The sequence below is a fragment of the Cavia porcellus genome, unplaced genomic scaffold (assembly GCF_034190915.1).
Source record: "Cavia porcellus strain 051 isolate PalLab524CR breed Dunkin Hartley unplaced genomic scaffold, mCavPor4.1 scaffold_22, whole genome shotgun sequence".
NCBI classification, from domain to species: domain Eukaryota; kingdom Metazoa; phylum Chordata; class Mammalia; order Rodentia; family Caviidae; genus Cavia; species Cavia porcellus.
Window position 1 is genome coordinate 16,469,068 of NW_026947505.1, and position 26,552 is coordinate 16,495,619.

Sequence of the window (26,552 nt, forward strand, 5' to 3'; positions counted from 1 at the left end):
TATTCTTCGTTCATCGGAATTTGTCGTGTCTGTATTCTCTGTCATTCATAGCAGTGTATTGAAAACGAACACTTAGGTTAATGTCGTCGTTTCCCAGTGGTTTAGCACCTGTGGGAAACTTGGGGCGGGTTTTTGGCTGTGGGGGCTGGGATTTAGAATGCTCAGTCTTCAAACAGGTTTTAGCGGGGAAGGAGCAGCAATTAATCCTACCTAGTTTCCGTTCGCAGACGCTTTTCTGAGAAACCACCAGATTGCTGTCGCAGCCCTGCTTGGGGCTGCATCTCTGTGCAGCCTTGAATTGCAGTGAAGGCCTGCCGGGACCATCCATCCGTCAGGCTGCAAGTTTCACACAACTTTTACGGAGCTCTGTGGTGTCACCTGTCAGAGCTGCAGTGATTTTCCTGCAGTTCACTTTGAGAACCCCTATCCAGCCTCGGAGATCTGCTCTTCTTTGGAGGTTGTTGGAGAACTGTACAAGCGGTAATGGCTTGAAACAATGGTATATTTAGGGCTAATTTAATCTCGTCAGTGTTCCTCACTCACTTCTTGGGCAGAATTCCTACTGAAGTAAGTAGTGGTCTTGTGTGCAGATCTATTGCTCTAAACAAGAGGCTGCTAATTAAAAATAATAGGAGAGGGCAGTTAGTTTTTTCTCCTTCTAAAACATGCCTCCTTAAAAAAAGACCTAGTCATAACTCACCTCCAGTAGTATGGTAGTAAGAGCACTGTGTTCAAAAACCTTTGAGAGAAAATGTGGATGAACAGAGCTTCAGGTCTAAATGGGATGAGGTTTGTTGTAAAAGATTAAAAATGTCCAAAAATTCATTTAGCACAAATCATTTTTCTAGCATATCATCAATTTCTAGAATATTTGCGATTTTGTATAAAAATTTAAACTGCTATGGAATACTTGCAGCAATTGAGTATATATTTAAAATAAGTCCACATAGAAAGCAGCAGTCAGACATTCAGAAAAGGAATCTGAAGAGAGGCCCACCAAAAATTAACTGCAAATAGAAGACAAGGAGACATAGAAACTCTTGGTGTTTTTGGAGACCTAGTGTTAGTACAGTTTGCTCATCCAAACACCCCTCGGAATTATTGACAAAGGGGCCTGGTTAGATTTGTGATAATCCATCGTGTTCTAAATTAGCTCTGTGCTCATCTGAGTTGGTGAGCTTGTTAGATCTTTTGCTTTTTAACTTAACGTACTTGTGGTTTACCCTTTCCAAATTACCAGTTCTAAAGAATTGAGTTTAGAAAACCTAACCAGTGACCAGAATGTAAAAATAGGTATTTAAAAATCAGAACCATGTCCACGTGTTCTACCCAACCACTTGCTTTCAACTAAAAATACTTGCAAAGATGACAAAGCAGTCCTCAACTAAAATATTTATTGGTAAAATTTCTCTGTAATTAGTAATATTGTGTAGTTATGTTTAACATCGGTTTCTGCTCTGAATCACCACTCTCATATTACTGTGGTTAGTGACCTACAAGAGTTGTATTTTGCCACTTTATTTAAGAAAGTGGGGTTTATATGGCAGAATAAGTATTTTTGAACGTTTGATTTTCAGTTTCTGCTGGAAAGTATGGGCTCTTTCCTTTTTTGAGCTAACTTGTTTAGAAGTTGGATGTGGACTTTCAAAAGTATAAATTTCTAGTTTTTTTTTAATAAGACAGTATACAGTTTATAGGGACTGATACATGGAGAGTCATGTTTTGTATTTGTACAGTCCCTGTTGTTGAGTTGGAGAAAACAAAGGAAATGTGCCTATCTCCTCCACCCTGCCTGTATTTAGTAACTTGTCCAGGGACCTTATTTGTTTTTTTCAGATTGAGAATTACAGTACCTAACCACTGGGTATCCTTACAGATTTAAAAGCCTCAAGTAAATGTTTTTGCTGGCTTGAGTAGTCAGCAAATACTTGCCAAACCCTAATTTACTGCTTTTTTATAGAATCTTGGATTCTCAGGGCTGAATCGTTGGGAGTTCCCCCACCCCTCCACACACAAATATGCCCAGCTGCTTTGGAAGACCTGAGTAAATAGAACATTTGTGTGTGATTCTCCCACGAATTCTAGACAGAGCATCCTTTGGGAATGCCATATTTTGGCATAAAGTAGCAACTTGATATTCATAAGATTTCTATCATTCCTCTGTCTGGGAAGCCCCCTAGATGAAAATCTAAAATGGAGTCAGTGCCTGGTGTTATTAACTATGGGGAATGGGCTCCAGGTTAGCTGTCAGAGTATAGTTCCTTACAAGTTAACTGTAAAGGAAAGAAATCATCTTTATTATTGTCTAGGTATGATCAGTAGTTATAACTAATTTTTCTTTGGCATTGTTTTTATAAAGTGTGTGTGTGTCTGAGTGTCTCCTATGATAAAGAAACTGTTCCATATGTAGATGTTTACCAGCTGGGGTGCCTATACTTGTTTGAACTTGATATTTGAAAAAGTGATTCATTGGACTTTTATGTTTATTTGACATTTTTTCAAGATGTACCTTTATATATTGAGGTACTTTTAATAAAAATTCTTTGCAAGTTGGAGTTAGCTAGCTAACTTTCTTTTTGAGACAGGTCTCACTGTGTAGTTCAGACTGGCTTTGAATTCACCATGTAGCCCAGGTTGACCTTGAACTCTAAGCAGTTCTGCCTCTGCCTCGCCAGTGTTGGGATTGCAGGTGTGTGCTACCAAAGCAAGTTGGAGCTTTGTAGGATCTATTTATAGTTTATGTAGAAATGTCATGTAGAGAATATGAGGGTTTAGTTTAACTACGGGATATTGTTCTCTTTTGTTCTGTGGGTGGCTTGGGATATGTGTAGAGGTCTTAGGTTTGTGGTTCTCATGTCCCAAAGGGTAGATAATATATTATATTATACACACACACACACACACATACACACACACACATATATATATATATATATATTATATTATATATATATACACACACACACACACACATATATAATTTCCATGGTTTTGGGGATAGTATCTATCTTAATTAGAATTTCAGAGATTATCTGAATTTTCTGTTTGAAAGTAGTATCATATCTGACTCCTTAACTCTAGCATCGAAGAAATCATGTGATTTGGAAGTACCTTCATTCTACTGCTTTTGAGCCTTTTTTTTCCCCCTCCAAACAGAGACAAGTTCTTGCTTTGTAGCACAGTCTGACTTTAAAATCATTGTATAGCCCAGGATGGCTTCCAACTTGTAGCAAACTTGCCTCAGCCTCTATGCTCAGCTGAGCTGATTTTATATTTTCAGTTACTTTAGTGAGTTTTACTTCACAGATAGCTCTCATCTTGATGATTTCTCATCTTAGTGTATTTGAATCATTTGGAATCAGTTGGAAAATAGGAGCTATCTTTTCTGTGAACCAAAAGCTTCAGACAGCCAAGAAAAATTTTTGCATGGTAACTAAATACAGTGCCATGGGGATCATTTGGTTCTTTCCAGGTTAAAAACCAGAAGCCATGGAAAGAGTCTGGAAGTGATTTTGTTAATCTGTTGGACCTTACTGCCTAGGTAATATGGGAAAGTTCATGATATATAAACTCTTTCATGTTCTAATTTGAAAGCTAGTTTCTTTTTTGTTTTTTCTATCACCTCCCCATCAACATTTGTGAAAGAATTCTTAAGTACTTACACTACTTTTTAGTTGCTCTTTTCTTAGATAATTGTGGTGTAGGAGACTTGTCTTATGGGTCTGAGTATTGACTGCTTAATGATCTTTTCCGAGCCTGGATTGAATTTCCAGACTCAGTGAGCTTTAGAGATGAATCTATTACTATTAAAACTGAGTTTACTTTTTAAAAAGACAGGCACTAAGTTGCCTAGTCCAGCCTTAAATTCAAGATTTTCCTGCCTCAGCCTGTCTAATACTAGGTATGCAAGTGTACACTACCACTCTGGGCACTCGTATTTTTAGTTTCTTATATTCTATGTGTCCACATCCCCTTGTTGGAATACATAGCATTAAAATGCAATTTGTATTCTGCCATATTGTGGTTAAAAAAAGAAACAAACTTGGATTAATATTTGCTCAGGGCCAGCAGTGATTTGCAAATGCTTTAATTTATACTCCTGACTCAGTTGGGGAATGGGGTTCATTGAGGTTCACAGGTTCCTAAACTGCCTAGGACTGTGAGTTAGGTGATATGTTCCGTGTGTAAGTAAGTGAAAGACAGCTTGAAAGAGGAGGCTGGGGATGTGAGATTACCTTGGCAACGAAACATTGCTCGTTTAGTTCCATTCTCAGTTTCGCGATTAGGAAATCTGGTGCTTAAGAAGTATTTTATTTTTCATGCTGCCCTGTTGCTTTTTCATCATCGATTCCTTCCTTTCTCTCTAGCCTGATTGGACTTACTTCCATTCAGTTTAATCCTCTAGTTAACCCCTTTTATCCAGTTGTCAGTGTTAAAGTGAATTCTAATAGAATCTTGGCCTCATGTTCTTACCTGTGAAATTAATGAATACACTTTCATTTCTTCCCACATTTCTTTGATAGAAAAGTTGATTAGAGAGGATCAGTGACAAGTCTGTACTATTTAGTCCTGGTTAGGGTGCTCATGAGGCCAGTGACTGTGGGAACTATTTCCCCAAACTCCCTTTCCTTTAACATGGGGTTACAAGTCATCCCTGACTCACAGAGTCATATGAGGATTAAATGAGCTAATGCTTATGCAGTGCTTTCACATAGTGCCTGGCGTCTGCGAAAACCACTGGGTTAAAAGAAGCCCTAGTGGGTAGCACGTGAACACAACTTAGGCAGAGATTGGGAAATGCAGTCTTCTGGAGGGGACTGGGCCGGCCTGTGGAGAACACAAGTTGAAACCATTGTTAACTGCTTCAGTACATTACCTTCAGAATCTTTGAACTTTCAGCAAACTCGGACCTGACAAATTCTGTCCACCTTTTATGGTAATGCCCTGAAGACATTACAGTATATAGCAGACTTTTGGGAGCTAGTTTCAACAACACAGGAAAAATGTGTCTTTCTTATTATGTTGTTGGAGGAAATTGATTTTGAATGTGACATGTGTGCGTATTTTAGTATAAGGTTTTTTTCGTTTGTTTTTGTCTTTTTTTTTGGAGACAGGGTTTCACTATGCAGTTCATACCAGCGTTGAACTCATGTTGTAGCCTAGGCTGGCCTTGAACTTGCAGCGATCCTCCTACCTCAACCTCCCATGTTTCTTTATGTATAACTGCAGTAGGCTTGCTAGAATAAAGAATTTTTATTGAAAATGTTTAAACTGCATGTGACATTAAAATGTGACCTTTATACATTTAGTCTACCTCTTTTTGTGTATGAAATATACCTGCATCTGTGTTTTCCCCCAGCTTATGTTTCAACTTTACATTAGATGCCAACATTAAGAAGCCAGGAGGTTTCACATAAATATTACTGGCTAGCAAAATTGAGTGCTTCTCCATTGGAAGCTCTCTCAGCTGGTATAGCAGTTCCCACATCATTTTGCACTGGTAATTCTTTTCTATATTGTCTTAATTCTTCCTATTTCCTTTCATTTTACTTCTTCTAGACCATTTCATTCACTTGCATTAGATTGTTGAATTTATATCTCTTTTACTAAAATGTCAACAGAAAGATATAAAAAGGCCTAGATCTGTCTGACCAGAAGTGGATGATGCTGGTGGTGGGGTTTCTCCACTCTTGAGCCCAGGCATTTCCTGCCTCTTTAGAAAGGATGACTTGGAGACACCAAACTGTAGTGGTTTGTGGAGCCCATTAATCAGTGCCCAGTATACAGCATACATGGATGGGCCTTTGGTTAACGTGTGGAAAGTGTGCTCTTTTATGAGTTTGTTTTAGATGCCTTCCTGCTTAGTTTTCTGAAATCTAGTGTCTCTATTTGTGTTACTTGGCCTTTAAAAAAAGATTTATTTTATTATTTAATGTTTATTACGTACTAATCTGTCAACCCAAATTTTAGAAGAACTTTATTTGGGATCTTAGAAATTATAATTGGGATACAATTGTCAGGGTTTACAAGGGAAACATGGTTGCAGGACACATAATTTATAGAATTATAATAGTCACCCAAAGAGTCAAACACAAAAAAAGTGCAGGAAATCTGTCCATCTGTCCCAAGGAATCTAGCTGAGGACCTGGATCCCACCAACATCCTGCCTGAGTCCAGTTGAAGACCCACAGCCCATGACAGTCCCCACCACAAGTCCGCCTGGAGGCCTAGAGTCCACAGCAATGTCTCATGCAAGTCTGTTTCACGGATCTGTGCTGGGAAGGATCACAGGTCAGTGGTGGAAGCCAGAAAGTCTGTGCCAGCAGATGTGTGCTAGTAGACTGAGGGGTTTGCACTGGAGCCAAAAAGTGACAAAGTAAGGACCAGGGGTCCCCTGAAGAAACAGCACATATGTTCCCATCTGGAGCCAGGAATCCATGCTCAAAGTAAGGACCAGAGCTCCCCCAAAGTGAACTGCAGCCATTCTCAGTAACAACAAGGTCCTAAACTTCTCTAACAATGAGAACAGCTAAGTTTGAATCCGAATGACGCTTGATAAGCTCTTCCAGGAGAACCAGTGGCAGCAGGAGAACCAACAACACTACTTCTCTCCAGGTCTCCTTTTTGTAATGTAGGTAGCAGTCCTCAGCTGGGGCTTCCATACCCAGCATCATGCTGATTCAGTTCAGCTAGGTGTTACAAGATGCCTACCAGCTGTCAATCTACCACAACAGTGCTACTGAAGAAGCCAGGGAAAGTGGGAGCTCATGAGCAGGTAGTGTTGATTTACCTGTTAAACGGGAAATAACGGGAAAAGAGACTGACAGAAGATAAAGAAAAGAGAGTATGTCACTAGTAAAAATGTGCATAAAGTAAGAGGGTCACAACTTATTTTTCTTTGAAGTACTGAAGAGTGAACCCAGGGCCTTTGCACTGAGCTACATCTCCAAACCTCCACTCCCTTCGTTCAGAGATAGGTTCTCACCAGATTGCCAAGTTATCTAGGCTGGGCTGGAAGTTAACATCTTCCTGCCTCAGCCTCCCAAAGTGCTACGTGGGCACATGCCCCCACGCCGTGCTTCTGATAGGTTCTTGATCAGCTTTTTTCATGATTTTCCTTTCATTTTTAGACTCCGAAGATAAGAACTGTCCTATAAACATGACTGGGATACCATCATCATGATATTAAGGAGAATTCCTTAATATTGTGAAATATCGAACATTGTTATGCTCTTTTATGTCTGTGGCTTAAGCACCTGTCTGGCAAGTGTGAGGTCATGAGTTTGATCCCCGGCACTGGAGGAAAAAAAAAAGAATCCAGTTAAAGTCTGTCCATTATAATTCCTTGATATCTTTTAAGGCTAGCGAAGTTTAGTTGCCCCTTATCTCATTTCTGATGACAGTTTATTTGTTGAAGAAGCGGTAGTTCCGTATGATCTCCCTCATTCTGAATTTTGGTGATTTAACCCTGTAGTACAGGTACATGTTCCTCTGTTGTTTTCTTTATATTGGTAATTGGATGTGATGCGCTCTCTCTCCCACCTTTGCTTACTCTAAGATTACACCATACGCACAGCCTCCTGCTTGGCACTTCTTGCTTTGCCTGTGGCCTCCAAGCTTCCGGTGCTGTCCTAGCTGCTGGTTTGCCTAAGCTGTCCTGGGTAAGCATTTTATGTTCATGGTTGGCCTTGTTCTAGGTTCCAATGTAAGTAATCCAGTAAGACCAGAAGCACTAATAATAGGTAAATGTGTTAAAAAAGGATGGAAACTTTTGGAGTACAAGTCCTGTGCTATAGTTGGTACATTACATGTGTTCCCAGCCTCAACCTTTTTTATAGTATAGCACCTTGGAGTAGGTGAAAATTGATGCGCAAAAATTGAATAGTTCAAAGTGTGTGTAGTAACGTTTTTGTCTGCTAGGGTTGGTGATGTTAATTATTTGGTGCTGTTACATAGAAGTTGAAGTTTCTTTGGAAGTTGTTGGCATCAATAACATCTAACTCTATAGATGGCAGGCTTGCTTTCCTGGCTAGTTTTCTAACTCCTTTCTTTGGACAAAGTGTAATTTTGAAACAGACCAGTACTACTCTGAGATTTGACTTTTTGTCTGGAGAATGAACCTGAGGTCTTGGGCATGCTAAGCCTGCGCTTTGCCTACTGGTTGTGATTTTTGGATCATGCTGGAATAGGGTATACCATTCATCTTTTCATGTAATATGTAATATGCTAGATATCAGGAATGATAGGACATGTCTGTAAGCCCAGTACTTGGAAGGCTGAGGCAGGAGGATTGCTGCAGTCTGAACTGCATAGCAAGATCCTGTCCCAAAAAGCAAAACAAAAATATACCAGAGTATGAAACAGATTACAGTAAGTCATGCTGATCACCTCCACCACCACTTGTTTGTGTCATGTGGTTTGACACTTTTTGCAGTCTGATTTACAGTGCAGATGGTGATTCCTGAGAGTGCTTACATGTGGTTTAGAAAGTCAGGTAATATTTTGGGATAATGAGAAAGAACAGTAGTTCAGTGCCCTAACTCCCTCCCTTCAAGACAGATTCCTGGTCTCCAGTGGCAACTACTTTTAGTACTTTTGATTTTATTTTCTGGTATGTTTGGTCTCTAACATGATTTTGTTTCTTGATTTTTTAAAAATGACAAAATAATTTTACGTTTCAGTATTTGTAAAAAGCTCTAAGAGAGAAGGTGGCATACTAGAAGTAAAAACTTGTGTTCACTGACATTTAATAGCCAGCCTCTCTGTTTTCCTCAGCTCTCGTGAAGGTACTTAGTGTGTGGTAGCCCTTCACATCGGTGTCACTCAGGGCATGGATGCTGGCAGAGCCACTCCTGCCTTCTTGCTCAAGTCTGCTTACTCCTCTTTGTGGTTTTGTACCCAGCCATTTTATGCCTTGCTTGGAGTTGGGCCCTTCCGTGCTGTCTTCTCAGGCATGCATACAGCCCCGCCTGCTCCTGTTCCAGCCTCCAGCAACATATGTGAAAGCTTAGTTTTGATTGCATGTACTTTCTGTGCAGCTTTCTAGTGTGTCCTGAAAATTATAGTCTTATTTTTTTCTCTTTGCTTTGCTTGGTTTTCTTTGTATCTATCCTTAATTGGGCCCTAAACTGTCAAGAGTATAAAATTCCTGCCAGTAGGGTCAGATAGGCAATCTGTCAGTTCCATTCCTTTTTCCTGGGCCTTATTTCATCCGGGGCTGGTTTCATTTCTGGAACTGCTGTGTAGCTGTATGCTGGAAATCCCCTTTGCCTTTCTCACTGGATTCCATCTCTCCTGGACTCTTGTCTCTTTCCCTTACTTTATAAGAGCACATGCAGTAGTCGCTAAAGAAAGTGTAAATGGGAGGTCAGTTTTCTAAGACTGTGCGTGTGTTAAAAATGCCTTTTTCCACTCTTAAGATTATTTTTCTACTCCCAGTTTGTCAGTGTATAGAATCCTAAGCTAAGTGATTAGCTTCCCTCTCCTTTGTGAAGGCTCGTTTGCGGCCTTTTGGAAGGCTGTTCTCAGCTCTGTCCCTTACTCCAGCCTCCAGTACCTGGAACCTACAATTCCCAAGGCTACCAGGGCTTCTCCAGCCATCTTCCTGTTTCTTACAGGCCCCTACTTAGCCAAACAAGAACTCAGGTTTCAGCTTCCTCTGCTCTGCTAAGTCAGTTATTTTGTACATCTGCTTTTCATCTTGTAGAATTCTGTTGGCATATCTGGTTTGCTTGCCTGTCTTCTGCCTTTTTGTTTGTTTGTTTGTTTCATTTTTATGTATTTGTGCTGAAATTTTTTTTTCCTTACTGTCATTTTAGTGTGGTTTTGGGAGGGAACAGAAATTAACTCATGTTCAATTCTTTGGATTTAGGGGTTTAAAATTGATTAAAAATGAAAGTCACAAGATTACTGTGGTGCTTACGTTTGGTAAGAGTTGTAGCCGTAATGAAATGATACTTCTTTTTCCATCCCGCTTTTCAACTTAACTTATAAATAAAAACAGGCAGAGAAATCAAGTGTTTGAGTCAGTATTTAGGGTAGATAGGAGAAGATAACTGATGTCATTAAGCATGAATTATGTATTTTTCCTAGCTTTTTCAAAGATTAGTTACAAATACTGTATACTAGGGCTAAAATTCTTTTTTTTTTTAATCGGTATCAGGGATCAAACTCATGACTGCCTGCTTGCAAGGCAGGCGCTTATGCTGCTGAGCTAAATCTCCAGCCCCCATACTAGGGCTAAATTTAAAAATACACAATAAAAGCAGATTTGGTGAACTCTGCCTATCAGAAATGGCAGCTTTATTTTAGAGTTTACTGAGTCATATAGTTTGTCTGTTTTTAGACTGATACATGGTTGCTACACTAAACTTGAAATTTCTTTGAATGTAATTTAGGCATTAGGGTAACCCTTTAATTTATGGTGGTTCTGTTAAATACTGTGACAGGGAAAGATTTTATAACCAGATAAAGCATAATTAAGAAGTGAAATTTACACTAATAGGAAGATACAGATGTTAGAGATTTTTCTTATGTATAGGTTCTGGGGATGTTGAAACAGAAAGGGAGATTCTGAGTAAGGTATGTGCTTGTAGAGGCTGTGTGGTCTTATGAACCCCCAGGGAGATTTCAGGGCTATGACTCTTAAGTGATTAGTTGATTAAGTTGCCCAATGGGTTTTGGAGATTTGTAAATTCAAATTCTCTATTTGTTGTTGGTAGTGCTGATGGCAGGCAACATTTTGAGGACTCTTGCCCTGAAATGTGGTGGTATGTTAGGTAATTGAGGCTTTACATAGAGAAATCTTTTTCTTTTTCTCAAGTATGTATATCCGTGTGTGTAAGAAAGATATGCAAGTAACTCAGAACTGTGATTTCCTTGATATTACTTGGCCTAAGGCTAAAGTGACTGCTTGCATGTACTAGCATTTCTAGGGATTTGACCTATGCCCTCACACTGAGCTGCATCCTCAACTCTTTATTTTTAATTAATTAATTATTTATTTATTTATATTTTTATTTTTTTATTTTTTTGTCTTTTTCCTTTTTATCAGTACCGGGGATCGAACTCATGACTGCCTGCTTGCAAGGCAGGTGCTTATGCCGCTGAACTAAATCCCCAGCCCCCTTATTTTTATGTTTTTGAGACAGAATCTCACTATGTAGTGCAGGCTGGCCTTGAATTCAAGAAGGTCCTTCTGCCTCAGCCTCCCAAGTGCTGGAACTACAGGCATGTTTCACCATGCCTGGCTTTTTAGTTTTGTTTTGGGACAAGTTCTTTTTAAATTGCTCAGGCTAGTGTATAGTTTGCTATCCTCCTGCTTCATCTTCACAGGTATTTGGGATTATTGGAGGCATGAGAACTTAGGATCTCTCACCCAATAGCCAGGTGTTCTACTGCTAAGCTAAGGGTGGCAGCTCTTACAAGGTTTTTGTTTTTTCATTTCTTTTATCTTTTTTTGAGACAGGATCTTTCTATGTAGTTTAGGCTGGCCTTGAACTTGCAGCAATCTTCCTACCTTAGCATCCTGAGTGCTGGGATTATAAGCTTGTACCACTGTACCCCGCTCACATGTGTATTTTTAAATTGACTTGACTTAGATACAATTATTAGATAATTAATATAGTGATTGCAGTTGACTTAGCAAAATGTGTATCAGTGACTAAAGGTGGACGAAAATTGGGTAGGTTTAAAGTAATTTCTTTACTCATGGTGCTTTTATACAGTTTTTTCTTTCTAGATTATAGTATAAAACTGAATATATGGTAATGTATGGTGGTGTGGTCTTCTAAGTGTTTTCTTAATTTTTTTCTTTTTAATATACTGTTTATTTTATAAGACTAAAATTTTTTAAACAGAACTCTTGAAAATTGGGTATTTAAAATAATTTTGTACCATAGGTCTGACAGATAAGCAAAGCAAGTCAGGAACTGGTTGAATGTACCAAGTTGTTGAGCAGTTAGTACTGTAGTGGGTTTCAGGCATAACCAGTCTCCTTGTGTGGGGCTGCTGCTTCTACACCAAGCTCTTCTGCGGCTGATGGAGGAGCCAACTGAAGTTTTCTTGGAGAACTCAGGCATATTGCCAAGTTTTGTAGCTAAGGGAATGTCTTAAAGCTTTTTTATATCTTGATCCCTGAAGGTAGACAGAGCCAGGTCTTCCAAAAATAGTTCAATAAATGTGTCAACATTTTGAAATACTAATGAAAAAAACAAGGAAGTGGAAATCATAAGGGATTCTTGGAAAATGATGCCAAATGCTTTCCCGAGTACAGTATTGAAAGCAAATGTGGCCGTAGACAATAGCTCATAATCAACCTTGGTTTTGGAGTCCATGGTAATCTTTTGCTTTTTTTTTTTTCCTTCTTCAGTATTCTATTTAATTGTTTTTAGACTCTGGTAGAAAAGTTGCTAAGTGAGCAACTAAAAGTTTCCTTGTAACCTGTTTTGCTTAAGGAGAAAAAAGACCCAACAAAGTGGATACAAACTGTGTGTAGGAAAGTTTGGAGTGTCAGACAAGGCCTTGGGTCCCTCCACTGACAAATAAATCCGGAGTTTATCTGTGTACTTGTGACTGTTTCTGGGTCTTGGCCATTAACATCAGTAAAATCTGTTCCTTAATTTTCTTGGTGCCAAGATTGTCTGCTTTGGATTATGCACATATGGGAATGTGAAAACACTCTCCTCTCCAAATGCCCTTCACCCTCCTCATGGGAAGCAGGAGGATGGAGGTGCTGTGTGTGGAAGGCGCTTTGGAGCGTCGCCGCTGGGCGGTGAGGGGTCTTGCTGAGGGCTGCATGTGCAGTGCAGATGTGTCACTGACCTAACCGACTGCAGCTCACTTCTGTCTTCAGTGCTGCAGCCTAGGTTGAGCGACTCAAGGGCGGCATCTGGAGCATTGTGCCGATCTGTGTGCTGCCTGCTCTGTTGTAGCGTGCAGGACAGTGGGGGAGGAAAATGTGGCTTTTTTGAGGATATTTTTGTTGGGTTGTTGAATTTTTCTGATGCCATATTTTCATTGTATCTAATTATCTCTTGAAGTGTTTTATTTTGGGGAGAGTACCTTGTTAGGATAGAAATGTTTATCTTTTTAAAACGTTTTCTTACAGAACATTTAAAATACAGGTGGAAGAGTGCATGGTAGGCTCTATGTGCCTTTTGGCTTCAGTTGTTCTCAGCACATGGCCAATCGTTTATTTCCTGTGTACTTCTTGACCTTTCCCACACCCCACCTATATTGTTTTAGACAGCCTATAATTGCATTTGTAAATAAGTGACTCCCTGTGTACTTCTTGGTCTCTAAAATTTTATGTTCATTACTCATATTCATAGAGGAACAGAAAGTAGTTCATTTATAACATATTTAATAGTCGTGGTTTTGGAATAAGTTTGTGAATATTTTGCTCACTGAAAGCGCTTTGGCCCATGTATAGTATTGTGGATACAGAGAGTACTTTAGCTAGTGCTAAAAACAAAACAAAAAAAGCTTAACAATTTTTGTACCAAGATCAAATCAATCTTTCAGTTTTAGCATGTTCTCAGGATACTGTTTGTTATATAACCCTCCTCCACTCCTGCTTTTGTTTTGCTAGATTTTAATGTTTTTAGGTTTTTCCCTCCCTACTTCCTTCTTCTGCCCTCTTAGGTAGAGTGATCTATGCAGTATGTTAGAACTACACAAGTGTGATACACAGTACCAAATCAAGGCATTTGTTCTGTGCTTGATTCTGTCTGGCAGTGTAGAGGGGAAAGTATATGCCTTACACACTGATTATTAATTAGTTTAGACATCATTATGTTAATCATTGGTGTTTAGCTGAGGCTGGCAATCACTTAATAGTGGAAATGTTTTCTTAACAGGCAGAATTTTTATGTTGGAGATAGTTTATTTTATACTTTGGACTACATGTAATATTTAATATGATTTCTTTGTAATAAATTACAAAATAGTAAAATTACTATTTCTTGATACTTAATGTGTGTCAGACACTGTTCTGTGAGTACTTGTACATGTTTATTCAGTTAGTCCTCACAGTAACTGGCAGGTACAGTTTTCATTTTCAAAATTTTATTTATTTACACATAATTGCCATACATAATGTTGACCTTCTTTGTGTGCAGTTGGTACAGGTACACAAGGGGTCTTCATTCCTGTTTTCCTCGCCTTCTCTTCTATTCCTTCCCCAGTCCTCCATCTCTTGATCTGTTTTCTGCTTGAGAAAGCTCTATTTCCCTTTGTCCTATTACCTTTTATTTTGGTCTTTATTTATAATTTGGAGTTCTCATACAAGAGAAAGCATGTGACATTTAAGCTTGTGTGTCAGATTTATTTCACAGTACTATACTATTACTCGAGGAATCCTATAGGAAAATGGAGGCACTGCAAGTTTTGGTAACTTTTCATTGTTGTGCAGCTGATGAATGGTAGGTAGAGCAGGGATTTGAATCCAGGTATCTGGTTCCAGAGCTACAGTCATAACTGCTGTCCCACATACCTCCAAGAATGTGTAAACTCCTTCAGACCGAGTTTGTATTCACATTCTCCTCCCTAGATGTAACTATCTTGAATCAGAGCCCCTGGTACCCTATTATTGCATTAAGGTATAATTTGATCAATGGGGTTGGTTTTCATTCAGAAATTTGAAAGAAGTTAATGAGATTCTACTTATACTCTTTTACTGATTTCAACTTGGGAGCACTTAGGGAATAAGGTGGTGACCAGTAATGTCTGTTTTGCCCCTTTGCCCCCACCTTTTAAAAATGGAATGTTGAGCCTATCTGGAATGTTGACAGATCATCAAGGAGTTTGTTGAGACCAGTAGTTGGAAGTACCATTTATTGAGTGGCTGAAGTTTGTGTCTCCAGTTGGATACTTTCAAGTGGCAGGTGTATTTAATTGGGACATTGACCATTATTGGTATGTACTGCAGAGTATAGACCTTCGCCAGTGTTGGTCCTGCATATTTTAACTGAAATTTTTAACAAAACAGGCAACTGATACTATTTTCTTCCCCATTTTCCTAAGTGGAGTAGAAGAAGGTAGAAAATTGCTCTGGTCCCGAGTCCCAGTCCCCTAGTTACTAGACATAATATTGGAAAGGGATGTTGGTTCTTGTGTCTGTTTTGAGTAATTCAGACACCCTGAAATAAGACCTAAGTTTTATGTCTAACTCATCCATTCATCTCTCGAGGAAGTGATTTAAAGTGTCCTTATAGGAAAAATAGACGTAGGATATTGGCAAAACATTAGGTAGTTTCTATGTATAACTATAGCAACTTTGGGGGAAAAAAAACCCTCTGAAAAATAAAAACAAAAAAACCAAAAAAACCCAAACCCAGTGTATTGGAGGGAGATCTGTGGTAGCATTTGTTTCTGAATTTTTAACTTTGGTCATTTCTTTTTTTTTAAATCTGTTCGTTTCTATCCAAAATAATTTTTCTAGTAATTTTCAAAAGTTTAAATAAATTTTTAACAAATATAAAAAACATAAAAGTTATACATATTTATGGGGTATCATCTGATTTTTCATACATGGGTGTAGTGTGTAATGTTTGAGTCATGTTAAATATATCTCCAGCAATTTATCATTTCTTGATGGTGAAAAAATTCAAATTCTCTTTGAACTTCAATGTGTAGTGCATTAACATTACCTGCAGTCAGCCCAGTGTGTAATAACATACCAGAGTTTCTTATCTTGTGTAATTATAATTTAGTATCCATTGATCAACTTGTGTCTGTCCCTCCTTCCCACCTATACTGTCCAGTCTCTAGTGAACTCCATTTTTCTGTGATTTTTTTCTTTTTCTTTTGATAGCAGGGCTCAAACTAATGACCTTGTGCTTGCCAGGCAGGTGCTAAGCCACTGAGCTAAATCCTTGACCCACTCTGAATTTTTATTTAAGTTACTCTACATGTGAGAGAGACCATGTAGTACTTGTCTTTTTTGCCTAACTAATTTGACATTATGTTCTCCAGTTCTATCCATGTTGTTACAAGTGATAGAATTTCTTTCCTTTTATAATTATTTTTCCATGGTATTTATGTAACCATGTTATCTTTCTTCATCCATTAATTGATAGGGCACTTAGGTTATTTCCATTTCTTGACTATGTGAATAGTGCTACTGTAGTAGCATAGAAGTGCAAATGTCCCTTTGACATATGGATTTCATTTCCTTGGATATAGAGATTCTGTAGAAGTCTGCAGGGAAATCTAATGAGCTGTATACAGGGTGTTATATTACAAACAGGGCTGAAATAAACAACATGAAATTTGTGAGCTGAGCCTAGTTGAAAAGACTTCAGTGTAAGTTGAGATTACTGTAGCATGATGAGAGTTCTAAAAAGGCCTGTGCAGTCTTGCTTTCTTGTCAGAGTGAAAATTCATCAAGAAGTAGCGGATCCCTTATGTTTCAGTATAAGGCGTGTTCTTTTGGTCTCACCACTCAACTGAAATTGATCTAGGAAGTGGATGGTGCAATTTTCAGTTATGGAACACGTTTTCCCTCTTACTTTTGACATTGTGGATGAACCACATTCATTGTCTTTGGCTTTCTTCTCCTGACTTGTTTTAGCTTCTTGTTCTATTTTTCCTTCTGTTGTTTTCAGACATCTTTTCCTTTGATTGTCCTTTCCATTTTTCTTTTCAAGGGTTTCTGCTTCCAGCCTTTGACTTGTAGCACTTATTAATTTAGTTACTATTATAATCTGTTAATTTACGTTTCTCCAGAGTACATCTTTTTCTTGTGCTCTGGACTCTTGCATGACATAGAGAAGTTTTTTGCTTGTATCTCAAAGAAAAAAATTTAAATATATGAAATGATTTATACAGAAAGTGATTGTAATTGATATTGTATATTGATCTGAATGTTTAGATTTCACATAAAGGGTACATGGTATGCACTAATTGTGTATTTATCCAATAAATTGAGTAGAAGCTTTGACAGACTGAACCCACGTCTGTGAGTCGTGATGAATATGTCCAGGCGAGAGGAAATAATAGCATGCACTGAAGGAGCTCTTGAAATCGCTGAAGGGTAAGACTTGTTGGAACAGGCAGCTTTTGGAGAGTGTGCTTTGGGCACTGTCTTTCTACCCTTTTTTGGATAAATCCCACTGTGGAAAATACTACTTCTTGGTCCTTTGCTCAGTGTGAACATGTATATGGATCCCTGAATATGTACGTGTGTGTATAGCAGAAACAAGTTTCACAAACTAGCCTTGCTGTGTGTGCATTGTGCTCTGAGATTGTCTTTTATACAATAATGAAATTCTGATCAACAGCCCACAACCTGATTTTACAATTCACCAGTAGACTGTGATCTGTATTTGAAAAACACTTTTTATGTGAATAAAAACTAAGAAATTTGGGGAAGTGAAGTTTTGCAGTGTGTAGGAGAAGGGCTTTTTAGTAGTTGGAGCAGGTAAAAACAGGAAGAGGCTGTCTGGGAAGGATGTGTACTCCCTGCCAGAGGTTGTTGGTGTGTGGCAGGGCCGTTGCTGAGGAGGGACGTGGACCGCCAAGGTGGCTTGCAAATCTGAGGTTTTGATACTCACTTATGACTGGTTTTGATACTTACTTAAGAAATTTTAAGGTGATTAAAATTATTTAAACATACAATGTTCTGACTTTTATTTGCTATATGTAAGTCCAAAATTTTTCATTGTTGTTTAGACATTAACCTTTACATTTATTTTTAATTGTATAGCTAGCTTCATAAATTCTTTTACTTATTGTTTTACAAAATAGTTTGGTTTAGAAACGTTTAAGTATATATAAAAGGAAACTCATTGGTATATTGGCTCCTTATTCCCATGCATTCCTACCATCTAACTTTAACTGTTATCAACCATGACTAACCTTAAAAAAAAAAGGTTTATTTTTCCCCCATTATATTACTCTGAAGCAAATCCCAACTCTCTTATCATTCCAGCTGTGTAGTATGTTGTTGTTTGAATCAGAATCCATGTTAAGTCCCCATATTGTGGTTAGTGATAGGTTTCTTACCTTTTCTTTTCTTTTGTTTTTTTCCTTTTGCTACCAAGAATCAAACTCACAACCTCATACTTGCCAGGCTGGCACTGTACTGTTGAACCATAGCCCTGGTCCTCTTTCATTTTCTTTAATCTATTTTTATTTTTTTTAAAAATATTTTCTTGTAATTTATTATCATTATTGTTTTAGAAGCTGGATTGTTTGTTCCATACTGTTCTCACAATTTTCATTTTGATAATTTCTTCTATGTAGCACAGTCTGGTCCTTCATTATATAAGTTGTTATATGGTAGCTTTTTATCAGTTTCCAGTTCAGTTTTTTTCATTAATACTTCATTGGTTTGTTAAAACTACTCAAGGAGTATTGCAAAGCTAATTGTAAGGATGTTTGGATATTTCTTAGTTCTTCATTTTCTGAAATCAATATAAACCAAATTCCCCATGAAAACAGATGGAAGCACTTAGAATTTGGGACGATAATAATCCTCTGCAAACACCACATCCAAATGCAAATTGCACAAGAGTTTCTAGTCCAGCTTCATTTCCAAAAAAGAAAAAGAGAAAGCAGCTGTCATAGTAATTTGTGTGGACCGCAAACTAGGTTTTCAGTTAGGTGATTCATTTTACAGTTAGACTAATCTTGAGTTTCTAGCATAGTGGTAGGAACATTGTTTTGCCACTGAAATTTCCCATCCAGTAAGCAACTATCCTTAGTGACTACTTTTTTTCCTCTTTCTTGGCAATTTAAGTAGAAGATTAAAATGGGAAGACATAAATCAGAAAGCAGCCAAGGTACATGGCAAATAAGTAAATGAGTTCTCAAGGATCATTTTAAGGGCATTTATAATTATATTTTAAATGGACATTTTCAAATGAGGAGGTATAGTAGTATAGATGTCATCTGTACTCTGCCATGTAATCCATCCTCTTATATTTAGTAAGTTCTGAGATGGGAGTGGGGCGGTTCCACTGTAATATTCTGTCTTTTCATTTGTTATCAGGTTTGCGGCATGGACTTTGCTTTTTTTGTTAATACTGATCAATTTGCTTATTCTTGTTTTACTTTATTTTGTTCAGTGCTTTGCCTTTTTTTTTTTTTGGTAATGGGAGTTGAACTCAGGACCTTATGCTTGGCCAGGCAGGTGCTGTGTCGCTGAGCTGTATCCTTGGCCTGCTCATTCTTTTATGTAGTGAAGATTTTATGATTAGGTAAAGGTGTGTGATTAGGGTTCATTCCCTCCTTTCTTGTTATACATTTTTTGTTACCAAAAATAGTTTAAAAATAATTTAACAGTGTGCAGAACAGAAGGTAACCGTCTTGCAGCTAATTATCAGCAGATAGCCAATTATACCCTAAGTCCGTGTTTGTCATAACTTCTCCCCATTTTAATGGAATTTTTAAAAAAAGTAAATTCTGCACATTCTGTCACTCCATGCATTTTTTATTGTCTGTAATGGGTAAGCACTTAAAAAAGAAAACCACAGCACCATTGTCACGTTTAAAAATCGTAGTAATTGACTACTATCAAATATTCAGTGCATATTCATATTTCTCCAGTTGTTTCATAAATGCCTTTATAGTTGGTTTGTTCAAATTAACATTCAAATAATACCTACATTGCATTACATTTGGTTGCTGTATATTGAATGTTAATATGCTGCTTCTCTTTTTCTTTTAGTTTACTTGGTGGAGAAATTTGTTTTGTTCTATAGAATTTTCCTCATTCTCAATGTTCTTGGTGCATCCCGTCTGTGGTGATGTTTAGTATTTTGTCTTTTGAATTTCCTGTTTGTGGGAAGGCAGATTCAAGGCTGACTTGTGCAGTGAGATGGGAGAGTTAGAATCCTTCACATTTGTTGGCATTTATTTATCATTGCATCTCAAGAAGTAGGGTGTGGTTGGCTCCCTTTTTGGTGTGAAGATTGATGAGTGGGCTCAGGTATTTTCAGCTGGTATTTGCATCTGTTATAACATTTCCCCTTAATTGATTATTGCCTAGATACAGTATTTCATTATGTTAACATTTTCACATGTATATTTTTTTCTGAAGTAATTTAAATTATGGAACTCATGATATTTCTCTCTGACTTTTTTTGGTTACACATTTAATGAGAACACTTTTGATACACCGTAATTGGTATACGTGTATTTGGTATACGTAGCTGATATACAGTAATTGATGTATGATAGTGATTCTTTAATGTTAGGTAATATCTGTAGTATATTAAAATCTCTCCAATTACCTCCATAATGGCGTTTTTTTTTTTTTTTTTTGGTATTTTTGAGACAGAGTTTCACTAATGTAGTGCAGGCTGGCCTTGAACTCTCCTATGTAGCCTAGGCTGGTCTCGAATTTAGGTAATCTGGGTCAGCCTCCTGAGCCTCAGTCCTTCTTTTCTCTTCTATGTAGTGAGTGGCTTTGCTCCCCTGTGTACTGCTTGCCACCTGCTCAGAAACCACAGTCAACTGGCCATCGATGTAAAACCTCTGAAAAGGGGGCTGGGGATTTAGCTCAGCGGCATAAGCACCTGCCTTGCAAGCAGGTGGTCCTGAGTTCAATCTCTGGTACCGGTAAAAATGAAAAAGACAAAAAACAAAACAAAACGAAACAAAACAAAAAAAACCTCTGAAAAGAGCCAAAATAGACCTTTCCTCCGAAGTTTGCCTCAGATACTTGGCACAGCTGCAAAAAGCTAACCCAGTGTATTTCTCTCTTCTAAATATTACTAATGACTTAAGGATTTTTACATATTAAGTAAATTTCAATCAGTTACCATCATTTATGGTGATGTGGTGGCACATACCTGTAATCCCAGCGCTTGGGAGGCTGAGGCAGGAGGATTGACATGAGTTCGAGGCCAGTCTGAGTTACATAATTAGTTCAAGGCCAGTCTTGAATGCACTGCATGACGAGACCCTGTCTCAAAAACACTACTCCTCCCCAACCTATTAACCATTCTTTTTCCAAACCTTAGCCATCCCTTTGACTTACTTTTATGTCATTTTCACAGGGTTGCATTAAGCTTTTGGAAACAACAAATGTTTAAGTAGAAGCAGTTAGGCTTCTTTTGAAAAAAAAAATAGCATCGGATCTCCTTTAATGATAGCACAAATAATATCTGCACTATAGAAGAGTGCCACAGAGCAAAGTAAAAGCTTGATACGTAATGTGCTGATTTATCAACATACAGAAAAACGGGATGAAGTTAGATACTAAAGCCTCTGCTCTCTTTATGATTTGTGATCTTTTAGCTCTTACAATATTATCATCCTGTTCAGTGTTTGGAACACAAAATTTTAGGAGTTTGCATATTGATACATCTCTGTAATTTTTTTTCCTCTTCTGATAGTCAGTGTCCTGGGTCATATTATCAAGGGGCTTGATTGGAAATGTGAGAGGTCCTACGTATTCCGTAGTTGAAAAGTCTGTCCTCACAGGAGTTGAGGAGGGGTCCTATCCTTTGTCTTTTATTCCACCATAAAATGTAGCTAAACATGAATCGCTACCTGATTTTCTCGGATAGCTTTATTTCCTCTGATTTGAGTAAACAGATGAGGTTTCCCCAAGAGTTGAAGTGTAAAATTGAATTTAGGAAGAACTGTTTGGTAATGTAATAACAATACTTTTTCCAAACCTTTGGAAAGTCAGTGTCTGGCATTTTTTAAAACACATGTTGGTTTTTTAAATCAGCTTGGCTTTTCCCCATGTAGAGTTTAACATGAATAATGTTCCTACTATAAGCAACAGTTCTTTTTAGTTTTGTAGGTTTTCTTTTCCAGAATAAATATGGGTTAGTTTTATTCTTGTGCCCACAGTTATCACTATCATGACTCTTGTTAAGTACTACATATAAATTACCTAATTGATTAATTAATTAATTTATGTTTTGCCTTTAAAACCAGTCTCACTATGCAGTTCAGGCTGGTTTTGAGCTCACTTTGTAGCCCAGGCTGGTCTCAAATTCACAGTGATCCTTCTGCCTCAGCCTCCTAAGTGCTGGGATTACAGGTATGCACCACTATGCCTGGCTTGAACTGCCAATTTTAAATACTTTGTACACTTACTGAATGTTGGGCAGCAGTACAAATAATACAGCTGCATGTCATACTAATAAAAAGCAAAATGCTGTGTTTGAAAAAAACATTTCTCGAAGAATAGAAAAAGTATAATAGAATTCTGTATTTGTTTTCCAATGAGCTAGGTTTGTGCATAAATGAAAGATTATACCATATTTTAGGTAGAAGTAATTTTTTTCCGGTCTTTTAGGCATGGTCGGCAAATAACTAAGATACTTTTTATAACTATGAGAAGCCTATTAATTATTATTATAGAACTGGTACTTAAAAACCACGTGAAATTGCTTTAAACTGCAGAAACTAAATACTGTCATTTGTAGTAAATCAAATTATTTTGTAATTTTCCAGATGGTGACAGCAATAGAATAATTTGATTATTTCTTTCCCATTTGTGACATTAATGAATTGTGAATTAGTACAGTTTAAATTTGTACTGGACTGTCTTTCATAAGGCTCTAGTCATTACTGTTTCTTACATGAAAAAATACAAGTGCAGGTATGTAGAAAAGTTATTTTCTACATTACTATGCAAAGGATTTGAGATATCTTATGGGAAATATATATGATAAATTTGTTTATTTAGGAATGAATCAGAGTCAGCTCAGTTAAAACGAAAAGAAAATATCCTAATGAAGATATGTCCTCTGCATACACACAGTGGTAGCAATTTTTGTTGATATTCTGTTTATATATCTTTTTGCACATATATTTGATATGTTTGTTTTTACATAAATACTTTTATAAAGGACATAAATACTTGATAAAACCATTATTTTTTCCATTACATTTCTTCACTGGAAATTGTTGACGTTTTTTCCCCCATGTATGATCCTTGGATATTGTGGCTTTTTAAAGTAGAAAGACTGACACCTTTTTTGAGAAAAGGAAATTATAATGATAGTTGAGACTGATTTTGTTCCTTTTTTCCCCCTGAAATGATGATACACATTTATGTGCTTTACTTAGAGCCAGTCTGTCAAGCCCTGGTTCCTGTGATTGTAACTCTTACCATTCAAGGCACAGTTCAGATGTCAGGTTTTCTGTGGTCTTTGCTGATTGTCATGAGCTTCTGTCTTCTGTATCTCCCAAGAAGTTTAATGGAATTTACCAGGTTGGATCTTAATATCCTAAGTCATTTTTTGGAACTATGTTTAACTTTTTATAAGACAGAAATCCTATTTAACTCATGTATTCCCAGTGAGTCTGTAGGTATTGGTGGAATGAATAAAAACAGATTAATGAAATGGAAAGTTCAGTGAAGTTTAGACTTGAAAATTTTTGCTTGCTTTGGAATAAGTGACTGTATTAGCTGATTTTGATAGTGTTTTTATTGTACAGAAACTTTTAAAGTGATAATAACGATGTGAATTGATTGATGGTTGAGCTGAGACAGATATTGGGTGAAGTGGAGATGATCTTCCCAAAGTAGCTCTTCTCTCTCCCCAGCGTTTCCCTGCCCTCTCCACGTAAGGGCAACCTCTTTCAATTTGTAGATAAGCATAGTGTCCTAGAATCCAAGCCCATCGCTTTTGGGCTACTCAGAGATGTTCTGTTAATTAACTAACTGGTAAGTGTTCAGTTTTCTTGGACAGCACATTGGAATCATTTGGGTATTATTTAAAAAAAGAAAAAAGAAAGCCTGACCTCAATCAAGATCAGTTGTATCAGAGTCATAGAAGTACAGATTTGGAATAGATACAGATTTTATTTTATGAAGGAAGTGAAATCTAGAGACTTTAGATGTCCTCCCCTCCCCCCCTCCCTTCTCCTCCCCTCCCCTCCCTTTCTCTTCCCTTGCTAGTGTTTTTGAATCAGCCTTGTTATGTATTCCAGGCTATAGCCCTGGGTGGCCTGGGATGCCTGGTGCTTCTTCTGCCTTAGCTTCTTGAGAGCTGGCGTTGAAGGCATGGACCACGAGGACTGGCAAGACGGTTTCTATAAGCTTTTGCTTCTGGTTAAAGGCTTGGAGTAAGAACCTTGGATATTTGTAAATTTCTCCGTAGCTGCCATTTCCACACCCAGCAGGACTGAATCCTGTCCCTTCATCTCTTGGTTTTTGTCCGCTTAGTCTCTGTTTTCTAGTTCATTTTACCTGCTATTCTATTGTCACATCCTTCTGCTGTTTGAAGTGCTGTTTTTATTTTATTATGCTATTCCTTTACTCCATGACTTCTTGTAGCTCCCTTGCATCTATGAGGAGAATAAAAATGAATAATTTATATCTTTTCCTCCAACTTCATGGGATCCTGTGCACAGTCCAGATAATTTTCTGCCTTCTGTACAGTTGTTTTTCACAATTTTAAGACGTTCCAGAATATTAGGACATTTCTTTAACTCAATCTTTTAACTTGTAAATGAAAAACTAGAGCCTTTAAACTTTAAATGACTCCCGACTGCTGACTCCCCATGCACTAAGCAAACTAGTTTAAACCTCAGGTTACAACTCCTGTGGTTTTGTTACTTTTCATAAGGCCTTTTTCCTTTAAGATGCAGTGGAGAGTCTGTTGTTTCCTTTAAACCATTTCTAATCACTTCAGTTGGAGGATCTTCTGGACTCCAGACTGCAGTCCTTTATTATATTGTAGCAGCTTTCATGTTTTCTGTTGTACTAATTAATACTGGCATGGGTAATGAGTGCTTATTTTGTGTTAGGTCTTGGGCTGACAAGTATACTTGTTACCTCATTTTACCCCATTAGCTACACAACAGGATACTGTTATCCACATAATAGAAATAAGGAAGCTGGAGCGGAGAGACATGAAGTCTTAAAAGTCAGACTTAGACTTGAACTCAGGTCTGGTTAGAGTCGGGCTCCTCTAACCTGTGTTGTAATCTTTTCCATGCTTGTCTTTCTCTACATTGTATACATGGAAACCTCTTTTGTTTTCCCCTGGATTGTGAGGGTCTTGGTAACAGTGAACAGGACCTTAATGTCCTTGTAGAGCTTACAGCAGCTAACATAGTGGAGCATGGTGAGATATTTATTAGCTTTGTTTGGAAGAATGTGTACTTTTGCACACATTTTGAAGGTCAAGACATTGGTGAGGTAGGGGAGGGAGTAGAAGGTAAAAGAAGTTCAAGCATAGGGCTGCATTGAGACACTAGATCTAAGAAGGGCAGAGATAGAGAACTGAAGCTTCAGCCGGGTGATGTGGACAGCTAAATTCTGTAACTTCCCTCATTTAGTTGTTGAAGCAAAATGGACATTTATTTCCTTGTTAAGAGTTTGTGATAGTATCTAAGTTGCACATTTTTGTTTCTGATCTTGTTCATCACTGTATTTGCTGTTTCCTTGTTTAAGTAGTCCAGAAACAACTCTCGCTACAGGAGTACTAACACCTTCCATGTGACACAGGTCCCTTACTAAGAGAGGCCTGGGCAGCCTGTCTCAACTTAGGATCGCCAACGTTGTCCAGTTCACCGAGGGCTTCCAGCGTGCTAGGAGGCTTACACTGTGCAGGTGCATTTTGTTATGGATGCAAATCATGTGAATAATTGTCCTTTTGTAGTAATACAGTTAGGTGTGAACAGTCTTTGTCCTTGTTGCCTGTTAGGAAAGTTAAACTGTTTAGGCATATTGCTTTCCCATTTTTTAAGGATTTGAATTTAGTTGCCTTTGTTCTTCTGAAATAACCCCTATAGCACACTGTGCCAGGTTAATTCGTTAGTGATTGGGAGTGTGGGAAGGAACTCAGTAGATTCAAAAGTTGTAGAGTGATCTTTGAAGTACAGTTTTTAAGAGATTAGAATTTTGAAATGAATAGTGTGTCTTGAGAGGAAAGGTGATTTGTTCAAGCAGAACTAAGTGTAGGAAGAACACTGTCTGGGAGAATAGAAACAACTTGAATTGTTTTAGGCATCACTTTATCAGGAACCAATTGTATGGTCTTGGGAGAGTAAACACTAGGCTTCATCTTCTCTGTTTCTAACTTAAAATGAGTTGGATTTTATTATCCTCTTCTCCCTTCCAATGTGTTTACTGGTTTCAGATACCAAATTCATAGTTTCTGGTAGAAACAAAATCATAATTAACGTTTCTCTCACTTAGTTGGGAAAGTAGGCCTCTAGCATTAGTTATCAATAATACTCATTATGAAAATGGAAGTCGGCATCCTGATGGATAGCTCACCATGTTTATTAGGGAATGTTTAAATAGTTACAGGCACTTTCTATGCTTATGCTTTTAAGTGTTGATACTATAGATTTAGTTCCTGAGTTTTATTTAGTTGTGGTAAAAATATACATAAAAATACACCAAAACTAGACAAAAATAAATATTAAGTTTACCATTTTAATCATTTGTAAGTGTACAATTCAGTAGCATTGAATATATTCACAGTGTTCAACTATCACCACTCTTTCCAGAACTTTTTCATCATTCCAAGCATAGACTTTGTATCCATTAAATAATTTTTTCTTCCCCATTCTCCTGCAATTGTGGTAACCTTGTTCTGCATTCTGTCTTTAGAAGCTTGCTTATT

The 26,552-nt window shown here is 37.6% G+C and overlaps 1 protein-coding gene across 2 annotated transcripts in view; it reads left to right on the top strand.

The window, feature by feature from the left end:
- Epb41l2 (erythrocyte membrane protein band 4.1 like 2) overlaps positions 1 to 26,552 on the top strand; it is a 181,447-nt gene that overhangs the window by 1,037 nt on the left and 153,858 nt on the right. The gene's annotated exons all lie outside the window — the stretch shown is intronic.